The sequence below is a fragment of the Urocitellus parryii genome, chromosome 14, assembly GCF_045843805.1.
Source record: "Urocitellus parryii isolate mUroPar1 chromosome 14, mUroPar1.hap1, whole genome shotgun sequence".
NCBI classification, from domain to species: domain Eukaryota; kingdom Metazoa; phylum Chordata; class Mammalia; order Rodentia; family Sciuridae; genus Urocitellus; species Urocitellus parryii.
Genome location: NC_135544.1, coordinates 20,151,115 through 20,167,152, shown reverse-complemented (window position 1 = coordinate 20,167,152; position 16,038 = coordinate 20,151,115).

Sequence of the window (16,038 nt, the reverse complement as noted above, 5' to 3'; positions counted from 1 at the left end):
CAAATTTAATTTATTGGGATAGAGGAAGGCATAGAGGTCCAAACCAAAGAAATAAGCAATCTGTTCAATGAAATAATATCAGAAAACTTTCCAGACATGAAGAATGAAATGGAAATCCAAATCCAAGAAGCCTACAGGATGCCGAATATGCAAAATCACAACAGATCTACACCAAGACACATTATAGTGAAAATGCCTACATACAGAATAAGGAGAGAATTTTAAAAGCCACAAGAGAATGGAATCAGATTACATATAGGGGTAAACCAATTAGGATAACGATAGATTTTTCAACAAAGACCCTGAAAGCTAGAAGATCCTGGAACAACATATTTCAGGTTCTAAAAGATAATGAATGCCAACCAAGAATCTTATCTTGAGCAAAATTAAGCTTCAGATTTGAAGATTAAATAAAAACCTTCCACAATAAACAAAAGTTAAAAGAATTTTAGAAATTGTAGAAAACTGCCACTACAAAATAACCTTGGCAAAATATTTTATAAAGAGGAAATGAAAAACAACAATGAAAACCAGCAGAGGGAGGTAGTACACTAAAGGAAAAACTATTCAAAGAGGAAAATCAAGTCAAGTTCAATAACAAAAGTAAACAAATATGGCTAGAAACACAAGCCATGTCTCAATAGTAACTCTAAATGTTAATGGCTTAAACTCAGCAATTGAAAGACATAGGCTAGCAGATTGGATTTTAAAAAAAGATCCAACAATATGCTGCCTAAAGGAGACTCATCTTTAAAGAAAAGACTGAAGGTGAAAGGTTTGGAAAAATCATACCAAGCACATGGATTACGGAAGCAAACAGGGGTTTCTATACTCATATCAAATAAAGTAGTCTTCAAGCCAAAGTTAATCAAAAGAGACAAAGATGGTGTTGCTGTGGGACTGAAAATTGGTGCAGCCAATCTGGAAAGCAGTATGGAGATTCCTTGGAAAACTGGAAATAAAACCACCATTTGACCAGCTATCTCTCTCCTCCGTCTATACTCAAAGGATTTAAAAAAGCATATTACAGGGACACAGCCACATCAATGTTTATAGCAGCACAATTCACAATAGCTAAACTGTGGAGCCAACCTAGATGTCCTTCAGTGGATAAATGGATAAAAAAAAATGTGGCATATATGCACAATAGAATTTTACTCAGTATTAAAAAAGAACAAAACCATGGCATTTCCATGTAAATGGGTGGCATTGGAAAAGATAATGCTAAGTGAAGTCAGCCAATCCCAGGAAAAACAAATGCCAAATGTTTTCTCTGATATAAGGAGGTTGACTCATAGTGGTGTAGGGAGGGAGAATGTGGGAGGAATAGATGAATTCTAGATAGGAAAGAGGGGTGGAAGGGGTAGAGGGGGCAGGGGATTAGCAAGGATGGTGGAATGTGATGGACATCATTATACAAAGTACATGTATGAAGAATTGAGTTGGGTGTCAACAACTTTATATACAAAAAAACAAAGTACATATATAAAGGCAAAAAAAAAATAGAGTTACCTTAGATTAGGTAGAGGGAAGTGAAAGTAGGGGAAGGCAGCAGATGTGGGGATAAGAAATTCAAATGAAACACATTATTACTTTATGTATGTTTGTGACTGTATGACCAATATGATCCTACAATATGTATACTTAGAAAAATGAGAAATTATATCCCATCATTGCATGATATAGCAAAGTATATAAGTGCATTATACTGTCATGTATAACTAACGTAAACAAATAAAAAAAATTAATTTGAAAATAAATAAATATAGCAGTGTTTTCTCTAGAATCACTGTGGATTACCAAACCAAAAAAAAAAAAAAAGAAGCTATTTTTTTCTGTGAATTCACAGACTTCAAGAGCACAATACCATTTCATCATAGATGTAAATATCCCTTAATTACCTATTTTCAGATTTGTGGGGGCTGGGGTTGTGACTCAGAGTCACCTAGCACGTGCAAAGCCCTGGGTTCGATCCTCAGTACCACATAAAAATAAATAAATAAAGATATTGTGTCCAACTACAACTGAAAATAAATAAATATTTAAACAAAACGATTATGCTCTTTCTTAAAATATCTCATAACCCTGCCACAAGCCTCATGCAGGTGATAATGGTACCTCATGTTCAAGAATATAACAGAACTACCTCAGGAATTCTTTACCTTTTCTCTGTAGCAAAAATCAGCTGGGACACAAACTTCCTTTTATCCCTGTGCCTATGAAAGACTAGTCTCTCAAGAGATGACCTCTCCACTCTATCCACTCTCATTTCTCCTGCATCTTTAATCTCTATAACTCTGGAAACCCCCCTCAGCATAGAAACATGCTCCAGTAACCTCTCTTTTTTTTCACAAAATAAATTAAAACTCTCACCTAACTCAATATGTCCTTCTCTATACCAACCTGCTTTCCTTCTGGGAAAACTCCTGAAAAAGTTTAATGCCTAGCCAATAGCACTTTCAAGTCTCCATCTTATAGTTGTTATGTGTGAACTCTGCTCTATTTTGCTTGCCCTCTCAATCACATTTATTAATTCTTCTAAAAGCAATAGCCCCTCCCTTTTTTAGTTTCCATAACATCTTAAGAGTATTCCATTTCAGATTTTTATTTTTTTTCTTTCTGTTTTCTGCTGTGTTCCTGACCTAATCTCTAAATGCTGGTGTTCTTCAAGATCTTACTTGGTTCTTTGTGTTCTGTAAAAATAATTTCTCCCTTGGTGATAGCTTTCATTGTGATGGTTTAAATACAATGGATAGAAGTTGTTCTGAATACAGCTACACATGAAAAGTACCTCAGATTTAAGGAAATATCAACAATAAGTTTCTCCATCCTGTAGCAATTACATGAAAACCTTGAGGATGTATTCTTGCTGTGGAAATGTGGAAATGTCAACTCATTGACCTTGAAAAAGTTTAGAAATATAAACCTCAAATACATAAGAAAGAATTGGACCTGGGTAAGAGAGAACTACTCCTGGAACATAAGGATTTTTAAAAGATACATGTAGCTATGGTTGGTTGTGTTGCTATTGCAGTTACAAAAATAATGACATTTACTTACTTTTTTAGTGTCATAAGATCATTGAGTGAGATGAAGAGGGGAGTAGAGAGTCTTTGAGATGAGAAGAAAGTGCCCAGTAATTATTTTTTAAATAATCATTGTTAATATGAATAATTGCGGGAACTAGAAAAATGCCTTAGCCATGACTGGCAGTGTTACATACCAGGTTAAAATTGATCATTATGATTTATAATGAAACCAACCACCCATGTGTCACGATTTTCTATAGCTATGGTTAGCTGCTCAGGGACAAGTATTAAGAATTCATATACTAAGGTTCATCAAGGCCTTTATTAGCCATGAAGGGGATCTATAGTATTTTCTGAGCACATCCTGACTCTCTTCAAGAAAGTTCTCTCTTGACCCAGGAGGTCTGAGTCCTCTCTTGTTCGGTGCCTTAACTATCACAGGAAAACAGAAAGATGCAGAACAGATATCTGCCCAATGAATTTTAACTCTGAAACTTCCACTTTATTCTCTGTACAGTGAATTCCTTTTGGCAGGTAAAATAACTGCTGTTCACAGTATCTAAAGTATGGTTCAGAGCCTTCCCTGCACACTGGGATCTGGTGGGATTTTTTAGAATAATAATGCCTGGTTTCACACAATGTTTTAATGCTATTGGTCTTCTGTGGGAATTGGTCACAGGGAGTTTTAAAAGTACTCCAAAAGAGTCTTATGTGTAGTCAATATTGGGGATCATTGATCAAAAGAATATATGCCCAACAGAGAGTACCTGCTATGGTTTTGATATGCGGTGTCCTCCCAAAACTCCCTGTGTTAAATTTAAGAGATAAAATTATTGGAATATGTAAGCTATAACCTAATAAATGGATCAATCCATTTGACATATTAGGAAGTAGGTCACTGGGCACAGGCTTTTACCATTTATATTTGGTAGCTTCACTCTGCTTCGGGACCTTCTCAAGGTAAGATTCTTTCCTCCACTGCATTTTTCTACCATGATATTCTCCCTCACCATAGTCCCAGAGTGATGGAGTTGGTTGACCATGGACTGAACCTCTGAAAATGTGAACTCAATATAAACTTTTCCTCTTAAGTTGTTCTGGTCAGGTTTTTGATCACAGAAACAGTAAGTTGATTATCACATCACCTACCTTCAACTCTCATGAGAAATAGTTTGAGATTTGCACTATTCTGCCTCTGAAGTTTACCATCTTGAGAGGAAAAAGTAGATTCACAGAAAGTTTAAGAAAACTAATTCAAATCAAGCTCTACAGCATGTAAACAAATTGTAGTGATTCCAAATATATAGCACATTTATACTGAGTCCCTAACTTAATGAAAAAGTAACTTTATGTCTCAAAACCAATCATATATATATGTATAACCCAATTAAATATGAAGACCTTTTTGGGGAGATGGAAGAAAAGGTGAAATAGACAACATAGAACAACAGCATTCTTCCAGCATCCCCAGGCTCCTTCTATGAAAAATCAACAAATCCCCCAATGAAGACAGCAGTCAGCAGAGTTCAGTGTTATTATTCTATGATTCCTTCTCTCCAGGTTGTCCCTCATACTTGGCTGACTCTATAGGACTTTGATCCTTTAAAACAGATGGATCTGGAATTTTAATTTTCATTTCTTCTTTATGGAACCCCATCAGAGCTAGAAGAGGACATCCTCTATAAAACTCAAATTTATAACTTGAGAGAAAGCCAGAATCAGATATGTTATTGATTCTGAACATCCAGGAACTGATTCCATAAAATTCTCAGATATGTGTTCAGTTTTATGCTTCTCTCTCTTTCTTGAGTAAATTTCCCAAGCTAAACACAATGAAGATGCATGTAAATGTGAGAAACATGATCATAAATAAAACATGAAAATCTATAATTTCTTAAAAATCAAGAAATAGAATAAAATGTTTTCGATATCTTAATCTCAAAATAATAAAATATTCTGTTTTAGTTTTTATCATAGTTAAATATTTGAACCATGTAACTCTCTTTTGACCTTTTATTTTTTGCAAGTCTAAGAGCTGTTGCTACATTAATTAAGTTTGACAATAACAGTCCACATATTCTCTTTATTTTTAAAATAAATATAGTTAAAAATTTTAAATTGTTTTAAGGGATTGTTCCTAGTAATTTAAGACAGGAAAAATATGAAACAATATATTTACAACATATTAACATCACATTTAAATGTTAGAGGAAAAATATATTCTTATTTTTAATTATGTACCTATTGATTTTTATTCTAGGATTTACTAAGGTCACTGTCAGTTAACCTATTTTGTCAATTTATTTAACTAGTTTTTGTAAATAAACTATCCACAGATTTGTTTTACTAAAATCCTTTTTTTCAAAGCCATTTCAGAAAACTAACACAAGAAATTACTGAATTTTGCCCTTATAAGTTTATGATGATGATTATATGGTCTGTTCCTTGCTAGGTTCAGTTCATTTGTTTGGGGGGAAAAGGACAATGAAACCAGTTGTTAACTTTTTATTTCATATTCATATAATAATTTTGGTTTTATGTGGACATAACTTCAAATGGAGCACTGAGAGAGATTAAATTGGAAAAGTCAGCTTCACTAATGGCATTACATCTGCACAAGATACATCATGATAATGGCATGTGCTGTTATATATGGCTGTGGCAATGCACTGTGAAAGTCTACATATATTTTATTTGAATTAAGAACACTGATTATAAAAAGACTATCGTATATATTCGTCTTCTTTAAACAAGGAAATTTCCCATACCATCTGCCTTTCAATCCATGCTTGCTACATTTGTCACTTTGTGGGTTCATTGCTCACGAGTGCTATTTTATCCAGTTTTTGAACCCAGGTGTCCTTTCCTGGTATCTCTGCCTGTATGGAGACTCAATCCCTCCCATCTTTTCTCCCTGCCCTGGATTCCAGTACTCATGTCAGTCCAAAGGATGTCATCAACCACTTGAAAACTCTTTTACGTTCACATTCCTAAATCTCTTTTTCATGATGTTTATTTCTACCTTATTTAGCTATCCATCGATATGGTGATTGCTTTGCCCCTTGTGATTACAAAGAATATCCACATGATGTAACTGATCAACAATGTAAGTAAAGGTCTGGTTTTCCTTCTCCTTATCTGCTATAATTGAGCTTTAAGAATGTCATGAAGTTGTGTCATTTGATGCCAAAATGAACCCGGTCTAACTGCAAGATCCTTTCTGTCATTCAGTGATCGTTTTTGTTGATTTCTAGTTGTGTTCCACAAAATAATTTTTCAAAAACCTATTTCGAACATTTGCAACTGGCTTTGCATCAGTCTCTCCCTCTGACCTGAAAATGGTAGGTAGTTGTAAAAGAAAAGCACATTCATTTTAATTACAGAATTAAGGTGATAAAGCTAAACTGTTGTTAGCAAATCCAGAGAGAAAAGTCTTTCCCTGCTTCTAAGTAATTATCCCTTGTCCTAGCCTCAGGAGCAGAACTGTAACAGTCTTTTGAAAATATGTTTGTCAAGCTTGACCTAGTCGTCAGACACATTTGAGAATTTAACATTTTAATATATTTGTAATGTTTTATGTTACTGGAGGTATTTTTGTTTCCTAAATACTTGATTCCCTTCAAAGACTTCAGTTTCATACTCTTTCTACCTAAAATCAACCACGCTTGTGCTAGAAAACATGCCCTAGTTCTTTGATGTTTCTTAGGTAATTGAAAATTATGCACAGAAAGTAAAGCTTAATGTCATGCTGAGCAAGAGACTGGAGGAAGTGTATACAGTATAAACTGAAAGCTTTCTTACCCAAAGAGAGATCCAGGCTTCCCCAGTCATCAAGGACTTAGGAAACTTAACCTTGGTGCCCACATTCTTATTGATATAATCAACCCACTAAATATAGGCTGCCTAACATTTTTTTATCTATACATTGTCGGTGTGTAGAAGAAAACAAAAACTATAATCATAGGAGGAAGGTTTCCACATGAAGAGTAAGTTGATAATAAAGGAAGCGGTCAATATACAACCACACTTTTGAACATTCTTGTTAAAAGCTGGGGGCTAAGTTTTGTGTAGTTTCCAGCCTAGTGATGGCACTATAACAAATTAGTTGCAAAATCCCAGAGGTTTACAACCACAAAGGTTTATTCACATCTATTAAATATCCCAATGGAAGTAGAAGCTAAGGAGATGAGGGAGCTCTGTTTCACCTACCCTTCAAAGTTCTAGGCTTACAGAAGTGCTTCAGTTGTGATGCTGACAAAACACAAGGTCTCTATGGCTACCAGGATGTGAAAAAAGGGGGGAGGGGACTTTATCAAGCCCACATACACTTTCATTATTTTCTATATTTCTTATTTATTTCTTTGTAATACTGGGGATTGAACCCAGGGACACTCTTCTACTTATCTTCGTATTTTCAATCCTCAGACTTTTTGTTTTGTTTTGTAATTTTGAGACAGGTTCTTGTTAAATTGCCCAGGCTGGCCTTCAACTTGTGATCCTTCTGCCCCAGCCTCCTGAGCAACTGGGATTATTGGTTGTACCACCCCACCCAACAACTCTCATATACTTCTAACTAACCCAACTGGAAAGAGCACATTTGTTGATCATAGTCCAAGACCTAGAATTTATAGCCACAGTTCAACTCTATGCAAATTTTGGAAACATGAGCTAATATATTCAAATATGTTTCCTTGTAAAATATTACTAATTGATATGCTAAGCACTTAAGAAAACGGGTCAGGGGTGTGCCATGGCAAACACTTGTAATCCCAGATACCAGAGAGGCTGAGGCAGGGAGACTGCAAATTCGAGGACAGCCTCTGCAATTTGCAAGACTCTCAAAATAAAACATAAGAAAAGGCTTTTGGTGTATGTATCTCAGCAGCAGAGTACCCTTGGTTCAATTCGTAGTACTACAAAAAGAAAAAATAAAATAAGGAGAATAAACAACAAAATAATACTATCCCTCCAAAAAACAAGAATAAAGAAAATATAAGGAATTAATAAAATTTACAAATGAATTGAGATTATAGCAAAATAAGCGCTGACTTTCTGAAGAAGGTAAACAACTTGATTTAACTATTACAAGTTTAATCAAGAAGAGGATAACATTTGGAATGAAAACTAAACCATACCTAAAGACAGAGAAGAAATTTTGAAAAGTTATAAGCTGTCCTAAAATAGCCCTTCAAATAGTAATTTAAATTTTTTGGTTGTTTCAAAGAAAAATGCTTTATAATCTTTGCAAATCAGAAACAAAATAGAGCACTTTTATCCTAAAAATGTGATATACAGAGTTCACTGTATCTAGAGTGGTAACTTGGAGAAAAATTGGTCGATATGAATGGTACCAGAAATGACAGAGATGATAGAATGATTTTTTTAAGGGGAACCTAAAATAGCTGTCATAAATATTCTGAAAGAATCATGAATATGACAGGATAAAAGGTAGATTTTTAAGACTTAAATGGAATTCCTACAAGATCAAAAATATATCTAAAGTGAAAATTTTATTGAACAGAATTACCTACAGAAAGGATAACACACAAGATCACTGCACTTGAAGAAAAAATGGTGAAGACTTATCTGAAAGGAAAAAAAAAGAATGAAAACAAAACTAACAGTGACCTGTGAGATGAAAATACTAAAAATTAAGTGAAAATAAGGAGTCTACAGACCAAAGAAGCTAAATAACCCAAAGATAGACAAACACATACTAAGGAATAATAATGATGATGATGGTGACAATAATAATAGTCTATTATTAGAGGAAAGGCATATTCTTTGTTCAGAAACAAGGTACAATAATAGAATTAGAAATTAGAAATTTTGTGAGCTTGAATTATATCTCTAAAAAGCTAAAAAAAAATAGAGGGAGGGAGGGAGGGAGGGAGGGAGGGAGAGAGAGAGAGAGAGAGAGAGAGAGAGAGAGAGAGAGAGACCAAACTGTCAATCTTAAACACAGTAACTGATTTAGAGTATTTTTCAAAAATTAAGACAAAATATATTCTTTAAGGTGAAGAAAAGTTGGAGGCAATTTTAATGAGCAAATCTCATGGAAATTTTAAAGGAAAAAGATAAAACTAAAAGAAAACTTGGATAGACTTAAAGGAACCAGAGTGCAGAAAGAATAAATACATTGACCAGTTAAAGCAATTTTCAATTTTTTTATATTTTTAATTTACTTAAAAAATAATAATTGGGCTGGGGTTGTGGCTCAGTGGTAGAGTGCTTGCCTAGCACATGTGAGGCTCTGGGTTCAATCCTCAGCACCACATAAAAAACAAATGAATAAAATAATATGCTGTATATGTGTAATAAGAATTGTAATGCATTCTGCTAAAAAATCAATAAAATAAAATAAATCTATAAAAAGTTACCTCATTTAAAAAAATAATAATTGACTTTTGAAACCAGAAACAATAATAATGAATTATAAGATTTTAAACATTCTAAATTAAAAGGCAGGATAGCAAAAGCAGGGAAAACAGGATAAAGGAAATACAGTATTACAACATTCCTTCATTACAATCAATGAAACAATGTAACTTGAAAGAAAACTTAATATTTTACATTGAAACCTTTGAATAAGTCCTAACAACTAGACAAAGAAATATATAGATGAGGGTGATAGTGGAAAAAACTGGAATAAAAAAGTCATTTAATCTAAAGAAATGAGGAAAGAGAAAAAGGAAAAAATAAATAATAAGAAAATCATTTATTTGTACTTATGATTTATTATTAAGATCTCCTAACATTAATAATAATGTTTAAAAGAATAACAAATTGGGCAAAGAAAACCATGTCACATGTGATAGATTAAATCTCAATTATAACTAAATGTTATAAATGCAGATTTTACATTACCTAATACAAAGCCACAGGTTGTCACATTAGATCCACATATCTTAGTTACATAAAGTTTCCATCTAATTAATTGTAGAGGAGTTACAATGACTGAATTATAGCCATACCAATCAGCATGGATGCCTCACAACACAACCTGAAATAAATGATGTATCAGTTGCAGAAGAGTCAAGTGTGACACCACTTCCACAAACAAAACCAAATAGATGATGTGCTACATAATGTTATCTCTGTGTGAGGAAACCTTAAACTAAAGCTAAATGATGGACAAGCAATCCAACACAAGGGTGACCTCTGGAAAGGAAGGGGAACTGGTTCTGCCAGGTACAGAAGAAACATCAGCTTCCCTGGTATCAATGAATGGCAGAGTCACAAATGCTAATTCCATCATTTTTCTTCAATATGTGTTCCATTAATTAATATAAATAAATAAATAAATAAATATATATATATATATATATATATATATATATAGAGAGAGAGAGAGAGAGAGAGAGAGAGAGAGAGAGAGAATTACTATAACTTTATAAAAGGTATATTTTTAAGAGTCAGAAAAAAAAAACCCACAAAATCTCATTGTAGATATTTGAGACAGCCTTATCAAAACAAAGGAATTTTTCTTTTTAGGAAGGACTCACAAAGCACTAACACTTGTGTAATAAAGCAGAAATTAGTTAAATTTAACCTTTATTGGTAACTTATTTCAACTTAATCAACAAAGCAAACTGTGTTGTTTAGCTACATATTTTCTAAGAGCTCACAGTGAGACTTTTCAGAGTATTCCAGCTATAGCACATTTAAGGTCTAGAAGAATGTCTTTTCTTTTGTGCAAGGCTTTTGTCTATTCTTTCCATTTAATCAGAGTTAATGAAAATTGGGAGAAAAGCTCTATTTAATTTTTATGTTACCCTTGTCTTAAGGAAAAGAAAACTCTTATTCGCAGTCTTCGGGTGATTTTTCAACACTATACTTCTTCAGAATTAAATCTGTAGGAGATGAACAATTTCATTCTTCTTTGACCCTCTTTCCAGTGCTTTCCAAGTTCATGCTGTGCGCCACTTGTTCAGCTTCTTGGTGAGAGACGCCTATTTGCTCTTTGTTAGCAAGGTAGCTTAAGCTCCATCCCAGCAGCATTACAGCCACTTCTATGTGAGTGTGTTCCAAAGTCATCATTACAGGTCCAATCTATAATCATGTGTTTTAGTAATTTTATTTTTAATGGTGAATCACATCATAGTTATTTTCAAAAATTATTCTAAATGTATGTGTAGCATTTTTTCCAATGTGTATATAGCATTTCATTGTCCAATATAAGTAAGCATCCAATTTCCCTGAACAGAAAAAAAAATCAAATATCAATTGGTTCTTTGAAACTACAATTCTGTTAAATAAATTTATGTGGTAATTTATGATAGAGATTGATTGTGTAAATATTAACTGTTTTGAAAATGTTAGCGAAATATCTAATTTCTAAAGCTAATTAGTTCATTTTGTGTGTTTAGAAAGTTAGTCACACACTGATCACACCAAGCTATACTATGCAGCTTGTATTCCATTTCATTAAGAGCAACCAGGGGAAATGTGGGTTTCCTGAAGATCTCAAATTTAGAGCTTTGAAATACATATATGAGAGCAAGACCATTTAGGAACACTTAAATGTTCTGGATTCTCTCTCAAGGAAAAAATTCTGAGTTCATGCAAGACCTCTGTTGGGAGAATATTTGGATTACAGAAATGGCAACGGTGCATGAACCCATTGGCTCATGTAAACCAGACTTTGATCAGGATAATTTATTATCTAACCCTCATAATTCCCCTGTTTAACAGGGGCCATGATGCTTGATTACTCAAACCCTACATCCATAAATTTTGAATTTAGTGGTCTTCTAATCCCAGAACTTAATCCCTCAGCTTAATGTTGTATTACCTCTGAGAATGAATTGGGGAATCATTTCAGTATACTTTTCCCTTGGTGTTTCTAGATCCTTCCTGAGGGCAATGGCTCTGATTCTGAGAATTGGCTGAGACCCAGAAACAGAACAATTGTTATTGTTCGGATCTGAAAAGTTTCCAAATTTTCATATGTTAAAGGCTTGGTCCTTGGTTGGTGGTACTACTGGGAAATGGTTTAAACTTAGGAGACATGGCCTAGTTGAAAGAGGTAAGTCACTGGATGCATGCTCTTAAACAGTATATTAGTACCCTAGCTCCTTTCTCTGTCTCTCTCCTTTAGCCTGCCTTCTTTTCCTCCCTTCTCTTCCTCCTCCTCTTCCTCCACCTCCTCCTCTTGCTCATCCCTGGCCATGGTGAGGTAAGCAGTTTAGCTCTGCTATAAGCTCTCCAGCCTCCTGATCCCCTTCACCACAGGCCCAGAAACAACATACCACATGACCAGGGACTGAAACCTGTGAAATTATGAGCTAAAATAAATCTTCATTCCTCTACATTGCTTTTCTCAGATAATTTGTTACAGTCACAAAAAGCTGACTAACACAGTAACAGATGATGACTTTTTACTGGGACTGTGGCCTTAAGCTTCCTAACTTTTATTTATTTTACATCCTTAATTTTGTTTGTCTTCTTTCTTTATTAGATTTCTTTGTGTGTTTCCCCCTTTTTAAAATTTTTGTAATTTTTTTTCAATTGTACATATAAAGCAATTTACTCACTGTTTACCCATCTCTGTTTTTTGTAGGAATACCACAAAATTTTTTAAAAATTATTTGCTCTTTTTAGTTATACATGACAGCAGAATATATATTAGCATATTAATATACATGGAGAATAACTTCCCATTCTTGTAGTTGTACATGATGAGGAGCACCACAATTTAATATCTCTCTCTAGAGTTTTCTGTAGGCCAAGCTTCCTGAATTACAAACTTTGAAATCCATATAAACATTTGTGTTCATACCATCACTTGTAGTTAAGAATCACCACGGAAACAAAGGATAGATGTTATATTTACTATTTCAGATTCTATCGGTGCCTATATCTTATTATTTACTTATTCTATGGCCTATTATGGTTTTGTGAGAGGAACCTCCTAAAATATAGTCTAACAGTGATGACCACCATGGAGATTCTTCACAATCCTGATGCCACTCTCATGAAGATGTAACAAAATTTGGTAATTGGAGTGATTGTAAGTTTCTTTCTCAGCCCATATGTGTAATATGGTTGGTAGATTTTCTGGTGTTTAGTACTATGTCCCACCACATCTGCCAACTTCTCTCTGGGCCTTTTGATGTCTTACTATACTATATACCGTGGTATGAATTGCAGTTCTATTACTTCACATATGTGCTATTATTTTTTCCAAGCTTCCAATAGTCATTCTAGCAACGTACTATCCCTATTTCCTGAAGTCCTTACCAAAGCATGAAATGCTATGACACAAGATTGTGTTTTCTTATCCATAAGCCTTTCTGAATCCTACTTTTGATTAAATTCTTCTTACCTAGTATACTCATATTTCAATACAATACATATTCTTCCCATTCTAATACACATTCTGGCTATATACTACAACTATTTTAGTATATAAATCCTTTCTTCCCTTAACTGATCGAGCATTTCTTCATTTTCTTCACTGTTTTCAAGGAAAAGATAAATGGATGTTTGCCTTTAATATGAAAAAAAAAGTTCATTGATCTAGATATCCCAACTTCAAATTTCAGTTTCTTACTTCCTCTAAATTAGGAACATGACCTTGGATTTCTGAGTTGAGAACTGCCTCTTTCCCAGAGATGAGTTACTTTTAAATTCAAGCCCTGAGTCTTATCCTCAGTCTTTTCCTGTTCTCTGACTGCAAAAGTTCATATTCATTTGTATATTACCAAGGACTATCTCATTCTCACATTTGTCTTAAATTGGTTATTAATCATACTCAACTTTTTATTGTCTTTCTTTGATACCGTGATTTTATTCATCAATTGCTATTTGGTTCCTCAGTCCTTAAAATTATTTACTCTCTTTCATCACAAATAAATTGAAAGCAAGTGTACCACATTTCAATGGCATACCCTCCCATTAACAACTACCAAACTTGTGAATAGTTTCACACTACAGCATGCCTGGGAAGACCAAAGGATCAGGTCTTTATTACCATCCAACCAATGGGTAATTCATTTTGTCACATCTTATTTTTATGCCTGCTTCCTAGGATAACATCTGATATCACCTATCTTAGATAAGGTTCCCTGGGAAAAGATACAAACATGAAATTTGTTGTCAAGAAATTGATTTAAAAGTACATTCAAGAATAGCATATGTAAAGAATGATAGAATGGGGAAAAAGGGTCTGAACCCTCCTATAATAATAACAGCTTCACATGATCTCATGGGGGAAATTTAATTACAGGATAGTCCTTCAGATTATGTCAAGGTGTTTGAATCTCTGCATCTACCACTCATTGTATGTGGACTATCCCAGGAAAAGGGCATGATATTGGTTGGAACAGTTTTTCTCTGGCTCTCTGGCTGAGGGTAACTGTTAATGGAAGAAAGCATCTGTCAGACATTAGCCAGTAAGGCAATAAGTGCCTATGGCAAAGCACCCACTTAATGAATTAGTATAGAAATCAAATCAGTATGTTTTCCCTTTGAATTTGGGTATGAACAACCAAAAGATATTAATAGTAACTCGATTAAGGTTCATCATACTCCCTGAGATCAATCTTAGTTAATGTTGACAAATTATTGCTTTTTGTGGGAGTCATTGGATAGCACATGGGAGCAAAGGAGAAAAGATAGAAATAATGAAATTTGATTGGCATGTTTCTTCATTCCAGAGTCACCAAATGGCTATGTCAATGAGTTCGGCCACCAATACTAGTCACTTATTTTCAAAAACTAACAGCCTCAGTTTTAATAGATGGTATATTTTTATCTGACAAAGCTGATTCCTAGCATGCTTATTCTGACTTTATACTACAAAACCTTATTAATATGATGAGAAATGGTGGAAAATTCTTTTCTCATATAGCTACTATTAGCACAATCAAAAACTATTCAAGAAGAAGATCAGAGTGCCTAGAACAGAAAGAGTAAAAAGGGATAATAGTGGAAATACTGAGGTAAGCAATAAGTGGGCCTACACATCATAAAAGAAGATTGAAACTTCAAATTTGCCAGCATCAGCAGATGTACTTTGGCAAAAGTGGCTTCATTACTCACCTACAACTCAGTTTTTTATTCTCCCTTCAATTTTATGTGATGATTCCATTCAACCTTTTCATTAAAACAAGCATTGAAAATTATTTCCCTTTCCAGCTAGATATTTGGTCTGTTAACTTACTTGTCCACTCTCGAAAACAGTAGTCACAACAGTTCATTTTTCAAAATCACAGTTTGTCTTTCTCTGTCTCAGATGATTCAGGCAGATGTATTGTGTGTTGTCTGTCAAAGTTCTGACAAATTTCTTCTGTAAGTTGATCCAAGTGCTCAGTGCACTTTAAAAACCCAAATATTCCCTGACTGTGACCGTTTTAGCCTTTGCTTTAGTAAATACTTTCATGCAATTGTGAAAAAAAAAGATTAATATGTATAGCCTTTCTTTCTACGGATGAAATCACAGTGTGTATTTACAAAATGCAAGCCCAGCAGAGACTGATGTAAGAGTAAAATTAAAACCCTAAAAATTCAAGGATATCAATCAGTAATATATATGCTTGCCTGAACAAAAGGCATCACTATTTTGAGAAATAAAACAATGTCTAAAACTTAAATACTAACATTGAAAAACCTATAAAAACTAAATTTAAGAAAACAAAAAAGACAAGCAATAGAAATAGATCCTGAGATGACAGAGATGTTAGAAATGGCAGATCCAAATCTTACAGCAGCCATTGCAAATATATTCAAGGACTTAGAAGGAAGTGTGATCATATGAATGATGGGAAATCTCAGCAGAGGAAACCGAAAAAAAAATAAAAATAAACTTTTAGCAATGAAATTCTGAAATAAGAATGAAACTTTTAAAGTTTAAAGTCAATAGAAGAAAGGGAAAGTGAACTGAAGATAATCTAACACTACATCTAAAGACTGGAGAGAAAAGATTAGAAACTTAAAAATGAAACTGTCTCATGGACATGTGAGAAAAGGTTGTATAGTATAATTATGAATAATTTTGGTTTCAAAA